General features: G+C 39.0%; 1 protein-coding gene across 2 annotated transcripts in view; it reads left to right on the top strand.

Moving 5' to 3' along the window:
- Positions 1-11,588, top strand: part of NXT2 (nuclear transport factor 2 like export factor 2) — a 63,233-nt gene that overhangs the window by 1,904 nt on the left and 49,741 nt on the right. For both annotated transcript variants that reach the window (XM_017815928.1, XM_017815946.1), the window contains exons 2-4: positions 108-190; positions 1,451-1,535; positions 1,645-1,818. The gene's annotated coding sequence lies outside the window, so the exon portion shown is untranslated. The remainder of the gene's footprint in view (positions 1-107; positions 191-1,450; positions 1,536-1,644; positions 1,819-11,588) is intronic.

The following is an 11,588-nucleotide window of genomic DNA, read 5'->3' as shown; positions in this document are numbered from 1 at the left end:
GCTGTATTGATTGTTAATGCCTCATTATTTTTTCATACTTCTCTATCTGTTCACTGCCTGCTCACCATGTGTTTAAACTGCACTCTTTTTGTTTTGTGTTTTTACAGCATCTAACATGGTATGTTCCTGTCCGTGATTAGAGCTCCAAAGTGTTATGGCAATACAATGAATAAGTTGCAACTACAGAAATGTAAGTATTTCCAAAACAAGTTTATAAACTCTAGGAAACTGAGATTAAATTTAGTTTTTAAAGACATGTTGGTACAAAAATACAGAACTAAACTCCCCACTAACATTGATTCTGTCATGCAATGTTGTCATGCATTAGCTCTACAATTCTATTGCATTATATTGTTGGTAGCCCCTGGTAGAATTAAACTGTTTTTTAAAGATGTGTTCCTTTTATTTTTCATTCTTTTCTACCTGGTCCATCAGTTGGGTGAGGCTGAGACTGCTTCTGCATTTCCATATGTTGTTTAGGTTTCCTTCTGTACTTTTACATGAAAATTTAAAGTGGTTTTAATGTATAGAGCAAGGTGAACTGTGTTCATTGCATGCTTATTCTGGCTGGTTGCTGAAGGATACATGTGGGAGGAAGAAAGGAAACCATTTGAAAGAAAGGGCTTGGGTTCTCTTTTTTGTTTATGTTTTTTTTTTAGTCATCATCCTCTGGGCTTGCTTGACAGTAACTATGAATAAGCTGTCTGCCGGAAGAAATGTATCACTGTTTTCTGGTCTCTTTTAAAGTCCTTTGCTCTTGAATTGCACTTGCAATGCTTTTGCTGTGGAGTTGAGAAAGCAACACATGCATAATTCAGTCATACAGAGTTTTGGGGTGGTGGATGTGCATGATCAGACCCATGGGGAGCTGCGAAGACAGAGCTGATAGAAACAGATTTTTCCAGTGGGCACTCCCTGGCTTGAAAGGAGTGCTTAGACTTCCTGAAAACTTAAATTGTTCGTGTTTTTCTATATGACTATTAAAAAATAGTTCCTGAAACTGCAAGCTAGTCTATAATTTGCATACTCCTTCTCAACTTTCATTACAGGAAGAATAGCTAATTTGTTTTCTTTCCAAATAAATATTGTTTAGAGTCTTTTGTGCAGTTATTGAGTCAAAGTTACTGATTTTCTGGAGTAATGATTTTTTTTTTTTTTTGTGACTCATGTATTATTTCCTTCCATTACTGAAATAATTGTCCAGGTATGGAATAGCATCTACTTTTACTATCTTTTTCATCACAAATGATTGTAACTTTCACAAACTTTTGTAGGTTTCTATGTCACCATTTCTCTGGCCACTGGTCTGGCGCATAGCCAGAATTCACCATGTAAAGTCAGTGCCCTGCTATTATATATTATCAGCTTTATATTCTTCAGTTTTACTTACAGGACCCCACATAGCCCAAGTCTGAAATGCCTCCTTTGACTGTTAGTGCATGTCTTTCAGCAACTGTACAGGGAAATCAAGGTCCCCTCTTCATGTCTCTTGATCTTCACCAGACTTGAAGAACCTGTAGTTCTTGGAGCTGGAGGTATGTTTGCTTTGTGTTTCATGTATTTGCTCTTTCTACCCTACCAAGTGTCTGCATGAGGCAGGCACTGTAAGAGGCCAGAAATTTGAAACCATTTCTTTCATTACAGTTTCCACAAGCGGCTACAATGTCTGTAATATAAAGCAATTAAGCGATTGGTAGTTGTATTGTTGAGCCAAATGGAGGGACAAATATGTCATCTGCTGCTGAAGGACTGAGGGACAAGGAATAGGTTCCTGTAAGTGTCTGTGAAATTCCACAAAGAGTGATATTATTAACTCAGGTAAGATATAAGAAGTTTTGGATGTGATATCACATGATTTATTACTCATTTCTCCTGGTTACAACAGCCTGTATTATGCCCATCCTCAGTTGCACCTATGGGAGTAATTACCCAATAAATGACAGAAAACAAATCAGTTTTATTGAGTAGCAAAATACAATCCTAACTCAGTCTTACTTGTGACATGTTCATAAAAGAGAAGGAACTCCATATTACCAAGAGAAATTAACTTTGTAAAAATTCAGAATAAAAATATCTCAGAAGTATTTAGCAACCAAAGGATGTTGAGTGCAAGGTAAGGTTCATAGTTTTTAATTGTATGCGTTACATTTTCACTAATCATGTATTTCTAAATGTTTATGCAAAATAAATTAATGTAATTCTTCATACTGTATATTTATGGCCCAACCTCTTCTCCTAGAAGTCTCTTTACACCTCCAAAGTAGCCTGCTCTCATTAACTTCTTTGCAGTCTTGCTCTCACAGTGTGGTCATATGTGGTTTTTACAAGAGGCAAAGGTAGCTCACAAAGTCAAATAGAATAGTGGTTTTAAATTAACCAGTTATCCCAGGTTATTCTGCAAAAAAAGGAAACTTCCCCATCCATAAATCATTGTATGTCAGTGGAATAAGAAAATGAAATTATTATGACATGTCTTAGCCAAGATCCAGAGGACAGTAATACCCTCTGTTTAAGGCTCAGATGAGGAATTTTAAGCTGTCACTTCAGTTTGCAGCAGGTTTGCCTTACATCCTTGGGCAAATCTCTTCATCTATCTTGTTTCGATCCCTTAGTCATTAAATGGAAATAGTAATTCCTCCCTTTCTCAAAATAATGTTTTTAGAGAGAAAATCTGTTAATGACTAAGAACTTCATGCGTTTTGGTATCGAGGGTTATATAAAAATCATTGCAAAGCCAGCCTGAGGGCTTCCTTCAATCCTACAGCTGCGTAGAATCCACTGTGTGCCAAGAGTCCCCTACATGTGCATTTCCAGGCAGAAGCTACATGGACTCTTATTTCTCATCCAGGCCTTCCTTGCTGTGTCGAAATAAGATACTGGAATCTTCACAGCAATTATGGTGATGTTCACTTATGAAAATGTATAGATTTGAATTTAAGATTTTCAGGCACAAAGATTAAAGGCAGACATATTAAAGAGTTCCCAGTTTAATTTAGAGGGAGCTGTGGGTGCTCAGCACCTCTCTGATAATGAGGATCTGGTTGTTTACTTGTTCCATTTTACTCCTTTCACCATCTATCTAATCCTATCACATAATTGTCTACAGAAAATACTCAGACACTTGGTTTCTTTACTGTTTTGTGTCGTTGGGGATGGTGTCACCACGCAGTGAAAAGAACCACAGAATGCTGTTTTTCAAAGGCATGCGCTCACATTTGCACAACGTTTTCTCACTGGATCATGAATGAATAGTAAGATTATTCCGCCTGTTTGTTTTCCTATTAATGGATAGTTGCTGTTTGGGATATATAGCTTTGGGATTACATGAAATATTATGCAACTGTGCTGGTGAAAGAAACATTAATGTTTCTTTTGCGATACACAGTTTTTGGCTTTATGTCCAGGTCATTAAGACAGGGAAACTACTAAAGCAACCAGACTCTTATTCACTAATTTCGCAGATTGTCTTTGGAGAATGGCAGAGTGGAACAGAAATTAAAGATACCCACTTATATAACAGGAAATAAAAAGTGGTATAATTAGTATCAGTTTTCAACTATTCGTGGTAATGAGCAGACAAGACTGTTTTCATAAAGGAAAAGCATTTTTTCCCAAGCTATGTGCAAATAAACCTTTCTTATTACCTTCTTTGCACTACATCAAATATACCAAAAGGTGTTATGTATGGATTAGCCAGCATGTCTGTAATTCTTTGACTTTAAAAAATTAATAGCGGAAGTTAAAGTAAGTGCCCTCTAGACAGTTCATAAATGAGTACTTTCAGCTTTGTGCACAAGTTTGGTGAATCAAAACTGAAAGATTCATTCCAGGAGTACAGTCATGACATGTCTACATTAGTGTTTTCATTTGAATTAGAAGTTAACTTTTGAAATTAATTTTCACTTGTCCCTACTCACCTACTTTGGTTTGTAACCTGTAGCAATCTTGGAGAGCACAAACTGAATTCCCTTCAGATGAAATTAGACCAAAAGCTGTGGTACACAAGCGTGATGGTGGGTTATCTGTTCATTGAACTAAAACTATATATATAGCCTAAAACTCCTCTTAGGTAAATTTTCAAATGCGTATAGAGTGAACATTCAGTTTTCAGCACCAACTCTTTGCCCTCCAGATTTGCTCCACTGTTCTGCATTTCTTGCTGATGCAGGCGTAGCCATAGTGCACTCCAGCTGCTAATAAACAGTCAGTCCATGGGACCAAGTTAAAGTCAGTATAAAGTAAAACCCTGGGAATCTTAGTAGTATGGACTTTGTGTTCTCAGCATTGTGTCTTCTTGTGTTTCACATGCTTGAGGAGGAAGATAAATAGTGAGGGAACATTTCAGGCTAGCAGGTAGCCTCAAAGGGAGAAATAAGGAGTAAACAAGATAAATCAAATTTTTGTTGTGCCTTTTCTGTGATCCTTTTAAAAATGCTTTGCTGTGGACAAACTGAAACCTTTGCTATGAAATATTCCTAATCAGAGTAGCATAAACATTCAGTTTGTCGACTGGATTATAACATGAACTGTTATGTGGGTTGAGTATTTCAAGAAACAGGACTGTCAGTGTTGTTTTTCTGAGGTCATCTAAAAATGTAGAAGCTTTGATTAATATCTTGGGCTACTGCTGGATTTCAAGGATTATGTGTGTGAAACAACTATGCAGAGACCAAAATCAGTGAAGGGAGAAGGAAAAAGAGGAAACATTTGATCAAGAAGCCAGTCCTTCGGCAAAGAAGGGGGAGAAAGGAGTGAGAGGAATCAGACAGAAAGTAGAGACTACCTGATCCCTGACTTCTTCAGAACTTTGAGACATGCAGAAAGATTACAACTGCCAGCCACGTGAGCAGCTTGCTGCCTGACTTCTCCAATGCTGGCACAATGGGATGACAGTCAGGAGCTGGAAGGTAAGGAAGTCCAGCATCTGGGATCCCTTACTAGAAACAGGGAATTGAGAGAGGAACTGGAGAAGAGGTGGTGATTTGCAATTTCTGGAGGCAGCTCCTCTCAAGTATGACAGCAAGATATCTGTTCAAGGAAGATCTTGTGAACTGCCCAGGAAAATGGGCAACCACATATGAGGGCATCCAATATGCAAGAGAATTAGCAGTGCTGGAAGTCATCTACAAACATCCTGAGGATGTCCTATGCTCACAGGCCACATGGAGGAAGGTGATTCAAAATGCCTGTATTCTTCACCAAGTTCTACCCGTGGTACAATGAGAAAAGATCTTTAACCATTAGAAATAGTCAAAATATAGTGTTCATCATAATCTAGGTGTGCAACTGTATTGGGTTTGTGTGACAAGGTCTTGGTAGCTTGGGGGCACGGATCTTTGTTAGATCCATTCCTAGTCTAACTTGTGACAATAGATGCACGATGCACTCTTATGCTTTACCACTGATTCTCCTTCCTCATCATCTCGATCATCTGGAGGATCAAAGAGATCACCATCATTTGTCCCATTAGACATGAAAGAATTAAGGGATTCTGGTACATTTCAGCCTTTCCTGTGCTGCTGTGAGTCAAGACTGCAGTCAGGACCTGAGGAGTTCACACATCATTTTGAGGAAGGACTGCTCTGACAGAAGATTCACAGAATCCATCCTCACTGCTTGAGTGAGAAAAATCTGAGTCTGTGTTCAAAGAAAGACTGACATGGCTTGGAGATGAGACCACTGCTGGGTGCTGATTGCCCACTTCCTGTGCTGTTTGGTGTTGGGAGTCAGGTTTCCAAGCAATGCTGCTACAGGTCCCACTGGCAGAGATAAAAGGTGATGCTCTGACTTGCTCAACTGAGCCTGTCCTGGAGGTGTAGCTGCCTGGGAAGGCACTGTGCTGGTCAGTGCTCCGCAAGACTGGGCTGATACATTGTGTCAATGGGGTTTATAGTACTTTTAGTAATCTGTAGCAACACAAGGCGGTGGGATTAATTTCCCCTTCCCCCGGCAAAAAAAAAGTCCTTTTTGACAGCCAAACAGGGACATGAAGAATTCAAGATAAGGATAGAGGGAAAAGGAACAGGAAAAACATGGATGAACAACACTAGAGAAGGAAGAGTGGAATGATTGTGGAGTATTTTGGTGGTTGTAATTGCGGTGAAGGGGTAAGGGGAGGATTTTCTGTAAATTGCCCAGTTTTGTTGGCATTGTGATATTATTTTGATTTTGGTGCAGAGAATTCTTTTTGTTGATGTTAAGTGAAGTTTGTGATTAATGTACATTGTAATGATAATTCTTAGATTTCCAGAGGCGAGGGGTGGAATGTATTGGGTTTTGTGTGGCAAGCTTTGGGTAACTGGGGGTGGGGGTGCTACAGAGATGGCTTCTGTGGGGAGCTACCAGAAGCTTCCCTCATGTCCAGCATAGCCAATGCCAGCCATCACTGTGGTAGTGCCTCTGGGACAACGTATTTGAGAAGGGGAAAAGCCCCTGATTGTGGGTTTTCTCTGGTGGTCGTTCCTGCTCCCATCTTAGGGAGGGCAGAGCTTGGTTCCACCAGTCCCTTTCTGGAGCTCCTTGATGCTCCTTAGCCTTTCTCCCTCCTCCCGCAGCGCTGGCACCAGTGTGAGAAATCATCCCCTCAGCCACCACTCGCTCCGCTGCCACCCGCTCCCAGGGACAGGCTCTGGCACCTGGGCGGCGGCGTGGCCCTAGGGCAGCTCTGTCCGGAGTTGCCACCTCCGTTCTGGCGAGTGCAGAGGACGTGGCTTTGTGCCGGCCCTGCTGGGAGCGCCCCGGGACTCGGGGGGGACGGACGGACGGCGTGCTCCAGTGAGCTCCAGGGACTGCCCTGGGCTATGAGAATGCCGTGAGCTCCAGGGACTGCCCTGGGTTGCGGGAATGCCATGAGCTCCAGGGAATCAGCGTCTCACCTTCCCAAACATGCGGTGGATATATCTTATCGGTCTGTAAGGAATTATCTTAAATGTGTGGCAGGACAACACAGGCGTCTTGGACAACACCAAGTGGTCAAAGTCACTAGCAGTGAGGGGTTGCCTTTTCATTAATATATATTAGTCTGGTTTAACTATTGCAGAGGGAAGCAGTGCCCAGTGCTTTGGTGCCTCTCACAAAGTCAGCGCTTGCTGACACACCTCAGAGCTCACGGTGAGCTGGATCCGTGCTGTGCTTCCAGGATGGGACAAAACGTGGCCATGCCCGTTCAGAGGAGCTCAGGGAGCAGTCGTGACTCAGAGGCAGCCTCTGAATCATATTTCCCCTGAGCTGTAACATTGCACAAGCGGGGAGTGTGCCATCAGCCCCTGCCAGATGGAGTACGTTCCCTCCCTCATGTCCAGCCAGCTCCCTGTGCTGACACAGAAGGGAGCAGAATGACGATTATGTTTACTTCCGACCCCAATTCCCACAACTTCTCCACTTGCTCATGGAAGGAAATAATGTCTCTTCGAGGTTTGCTCATTAATTTAGGGCCCTTAGTACAGCCTTCAGGAAGGGCGATGTGATGACACAGTAGAATGCAGGAATGCCTTACTCCTTCCATACAGAACTCTGTGACTGTCAGATGCCTGGATTTTTAAGTGTTTCTCCGCTCATGTGTAGGTAGGTGGGACATTGTATTCACTTGTCAGCTCTGAAACTAATGTTTGTTCCTCGGACACTCACTTTTCATCCTATAGGAAGCAAATCTGTTGCAGTGAGAGAAGATACCAGCAACACGTACATGGCTTGCAAAGGGCCATTCAAGTTTAATTCCAGGCAGACTTAGCAATAATCACCAAGTAGAATATAATTAAACACATCTGAGTTCTTATGCATTTTTTCAAGCAAATGAGTTGCACTCATATGCAAGCCAACAAAAATAAACTTTTCCTCTGTTAAGTTTAGAAATAGCATAATCAAATTATCAACCAATCAGCTAATTAGTCTCTGCAATGACTTTCAACAGATTCAGGCAGCAGATTTTGCTGATGAACAGTGATTTACCTGTAAACAAAATTGAGATTAAAGTAGTCATTTGTTAGCATTAGATCTGCTAGCAATGCAGAGGTTCATTGTTTTTGATGTCTAAAGAGGTTAATGATTCTAGTAACCAATTAGGAATCAGGCATTTAGAATTCCTAATTTGGTAGCAACAGTAATTCTATGTGAAGCCTGGCAGTGAACAGTATTTCTTTTCTTTCCTGGTTTATGAAGAAGAAGAATCTGTAGTAGATAGGATAGTGTTTGTTGAAATAGGTTGTTTGTTGTTTCAGTGTTAGACATCTAAACTTTTACAGTGAAATTTTCAGAAAATTTTACCTAAACCATTTACTTAAGGAACAAATTATACTCCTATCAATGCAGGAGGAAATGCATGAGGAAATATCAATTTGCTCAGTTTAGCCTGTAGGACAGCTTGGGTAAGTAGCTGCTCACCAACACAGATATAGGTTGTGCAATCTAATTTTAAGTATGTAGCTTGAAATTCCATTCTGTATGATCCTTACTCCTACGTTTGTTTTTCAGAAAGAGCTTTCACAGATTCACAAGCAGTTTTCACAACAACTAAAACTTTTTACAAAAGAAAGTAATTTATAGTAAAGCCAGGAGAAAAATAATTTTGCAATACATTGAAATGACAGGAGATTGTTGCTGAGTGTTTGCTCCACCTCCTGATGCTCAGTTGTTCTATTTTTCTTGTTATTTTTTTATGCTTGGCAAACTTTACTTTCCACTACTTTTACAAAAAATTAAGAATAAAGTTATCATAATTATAAGAATTATGATATGCCAGTGTTTTTTGGAAGCCAACGATCATTTTGAAAGATACACCCTTATAGTGAAGAAAGTAAAACTGATAAACCTGACCTCGGCTGTCTCTGTGACTGGCATAGAATGGGGCTGGTGAACAAGGGTTAGTCTACTTCCATGGGATAATTCACACTTCCATAGAGCTTTGAGAAGTTTTTTCTATAGTACCTTTTTAGGTAGTTGTGGCATTGTTTATATTATTTTTTTTTTATTGTACTTACTTTTAATACATGAGTATAGATTAACTCTGCTTCTTGGTATTGATGCATGTTGGAGAATAAGATAATTTTCCCCTGTACCTGTGGCTTGATGAGAGTGAGAGCAGGGGAGAGAAAAGTATGTAAATATGTTGTATCAGGGCAGAATCAATCACTTAATGCCTTCCAGGACTTCCCTTACTACTGTGCTTTTCAGTAATAGAATGTTCTGTTACTTAGTACTGTTGGCAGTTCAGTGTTATTTCTGTGTATTTGTACAGTATGCAGCACAATGACCTTAGTATTTAGCATAGTTAGCATAACCACTTAGCATAATCACTACAACATAAGAAATAAATAATAATAATACAAGGACAGTGCATCTCTAAATTATATTTCATGCTAGATTAGAACAGGCTTGCCTCTCTTTTTTTCAGAAAGGCATTTGATATATTTTGTGAGAAAGTACCGTTTCATTTTTTTGAATAAAAACTTCTCCAAAACTATCCTGAAACTCCTGAAGATAAAATGTACAAGGTATGCATTTATATCACTCTCCTTCATATCAATGTATTTCTCATCTCCAGGCAGTTTTTAAAGGAATAGTGTTCAGAAGATTTAAAAATCCTGCCTAACATTCTGCTGTTGCTTCTTAAATCAGATTTAAAGTGTTCATGTTCCAAATCTCAATTATTTTTTAATCTTGCAAACATGACACTGGATGCTAATCCCTTCAACAGAAAATCGTTGTATGATTTTCAAACTGTCTTTTATACAATCTAACAAACAAATTATGTTCCAAATAATTCATAGAATTCTTAACTGTTTAGATGGATAGTTGCAGAACAAAATCAAAAGTATACATGTACATTACATAAATTTAACTTTAAAGAATGAACAAGTGCAACAGATATGTTTACTTAGGTTACTATATTTGTTCTTATTTACATATTTAAATGCTTATTGTTAGTTTGATAATAAGTAGGTAACAATTTTTAAATATGTCTGGAAACAGGTGGTGCAGGAAAAGTTGTATTTGATGTGATTCCTTCATACGGTGATTGCATGTTTGAGGGGAGTTGGCCATAGTACCTTCTCTAGAAAATAAATGAAATAAAAGTAAATAGCCACAATATTTATCTTGAAAATATTTAATGACGTTATTATTTTAGTTTGAATCAAGACATGAGCATTTGCATGTTCTTTAATACACTATGACTGGAAGGTGTGCTGCAGCCTTCTGAATGCCCAGTAAAACAGCAACATGTGTCAAAGCATGTGTCAAATGGGCTGAAGAAAAGAAAAGTTAGTAAGGACAGCCTTTATGGAAAGGTAACTAACATACCTGTTAGGAGAGGGGGACAAATACAGGCCTCACACAGGGGAAATAACTCAAAATGTCCTCAAAGCAACACTAATTTTTCCTAACTCACAGGTGGATTGGGTCATCCTCCTTCTCCAAAGTTCTCTTAGTCTTCACATTTGTTTTACATTCCTGCCTGTGGAGCCATGTGAAAGCATTAATGCAGCTGAGTGGTTCAGAGAAATGTTACAGTTTCTTCTGTGGTGTTTCTCGTGGTTTTTTCTACAAAAAGCCTCAGGATAGTATTGCTGTCTAGGGAGATAATTTGAGTTAGTGGATTTATTGAGTTTATGGTCTACATGTATAGATTTAGAAAAAAAAATAAAGTAAACTAAACCTTTTGATCTCTAAATCTTTAATCCCTGACAAAGGTGATGAATTAAGAGCAGAGCTCAACCGATTGTTTAGTATACTTAGAGTTTATTAAACTCTGCTAAGCCTGAAGTTTCTCCTTGACTAAGGGAAAAATTGTAAATCAATACAGTTCTAATTTCTTCAATTCTCAAACTCAGTTCTATATTGGAGAAGATAGGCCTAGTCAATTATTTACTTACAGATACAGAGGCTGCTTTTCTTTCAGAACTTTGCACTGGAGTTACCTGCACCATTTAAAGATGTACCCAGGTAGTCTATGTGCAACAATTTGTAGCTGACTCAGAGCAGCTCAGTGCAAGAAAACAAAGTGACTAATCTCTTTGTAGAACTGAGGCTTTGCAACTTTGAGTCATCCTGACAGCTCAAAGTGCCTCGACTTAGTGCAGAAATAAACAGATTTAAACAGAGCACTCGGTTTCAAAACAAACATTACTTCTCCCTGTCAAAGTGACCTTGTTAACCCTATTTAACAGCGAAGTGTCACTGATATGCAGGGTAGTTTAAAATCTTTAGAAGACTATCAAAGTGGAATCTGAGAAGTTAAGGGGAAATGAGGAAAGAAAGAATGAAAGAAGGAAGGCAAAAATATTTTCTTACCCATTAAGAATACCACAGAGAGAGGGTGGAAGCAATCATTTGTCTTGTAGAAAGATTAGAACTGAAAGAATAAAACTGGAATTGGTGGCATTAGAATGTGTAGGGCGGAGGTAAAGGAAATCTTTAATAGTTGGCTATTCTTAATATATTCTATCCACCTTTAGTTAGTCCTTCATGTTCTAAGATCAAATAGATAACTAAACTAAACAGTTACATTAATCCTGCATTATTCAGCAATTCTCCTTGTGTTAAAAATTTATGGTTCTCTATCTTTATGCTGCTATCTTATGGGTAAATATTAG

This window comes from Lepidothrix coronata, unplaced genomic scaffold (assembly GCF_001604755.1).
Source record: "Lepidothrix coronata isolate B3197 unplaced genomic scaffold, Lepidothrix_coronata-1.0 Scaffold2, whole genome shotgun sequence".
In the NCBI taxonomy this organism is placed as follows: domain Eukaryota; kingdom Metazoa; phylum Chordata; class Aves; order Passeriformes; family Pipridae; genus Lepidothrix; species Lepidothrix coronata.
Note: the sequence above shows the minus strand (reverse complement) of the source record. Positions and strands in the feature narration are given on the sequence as shown.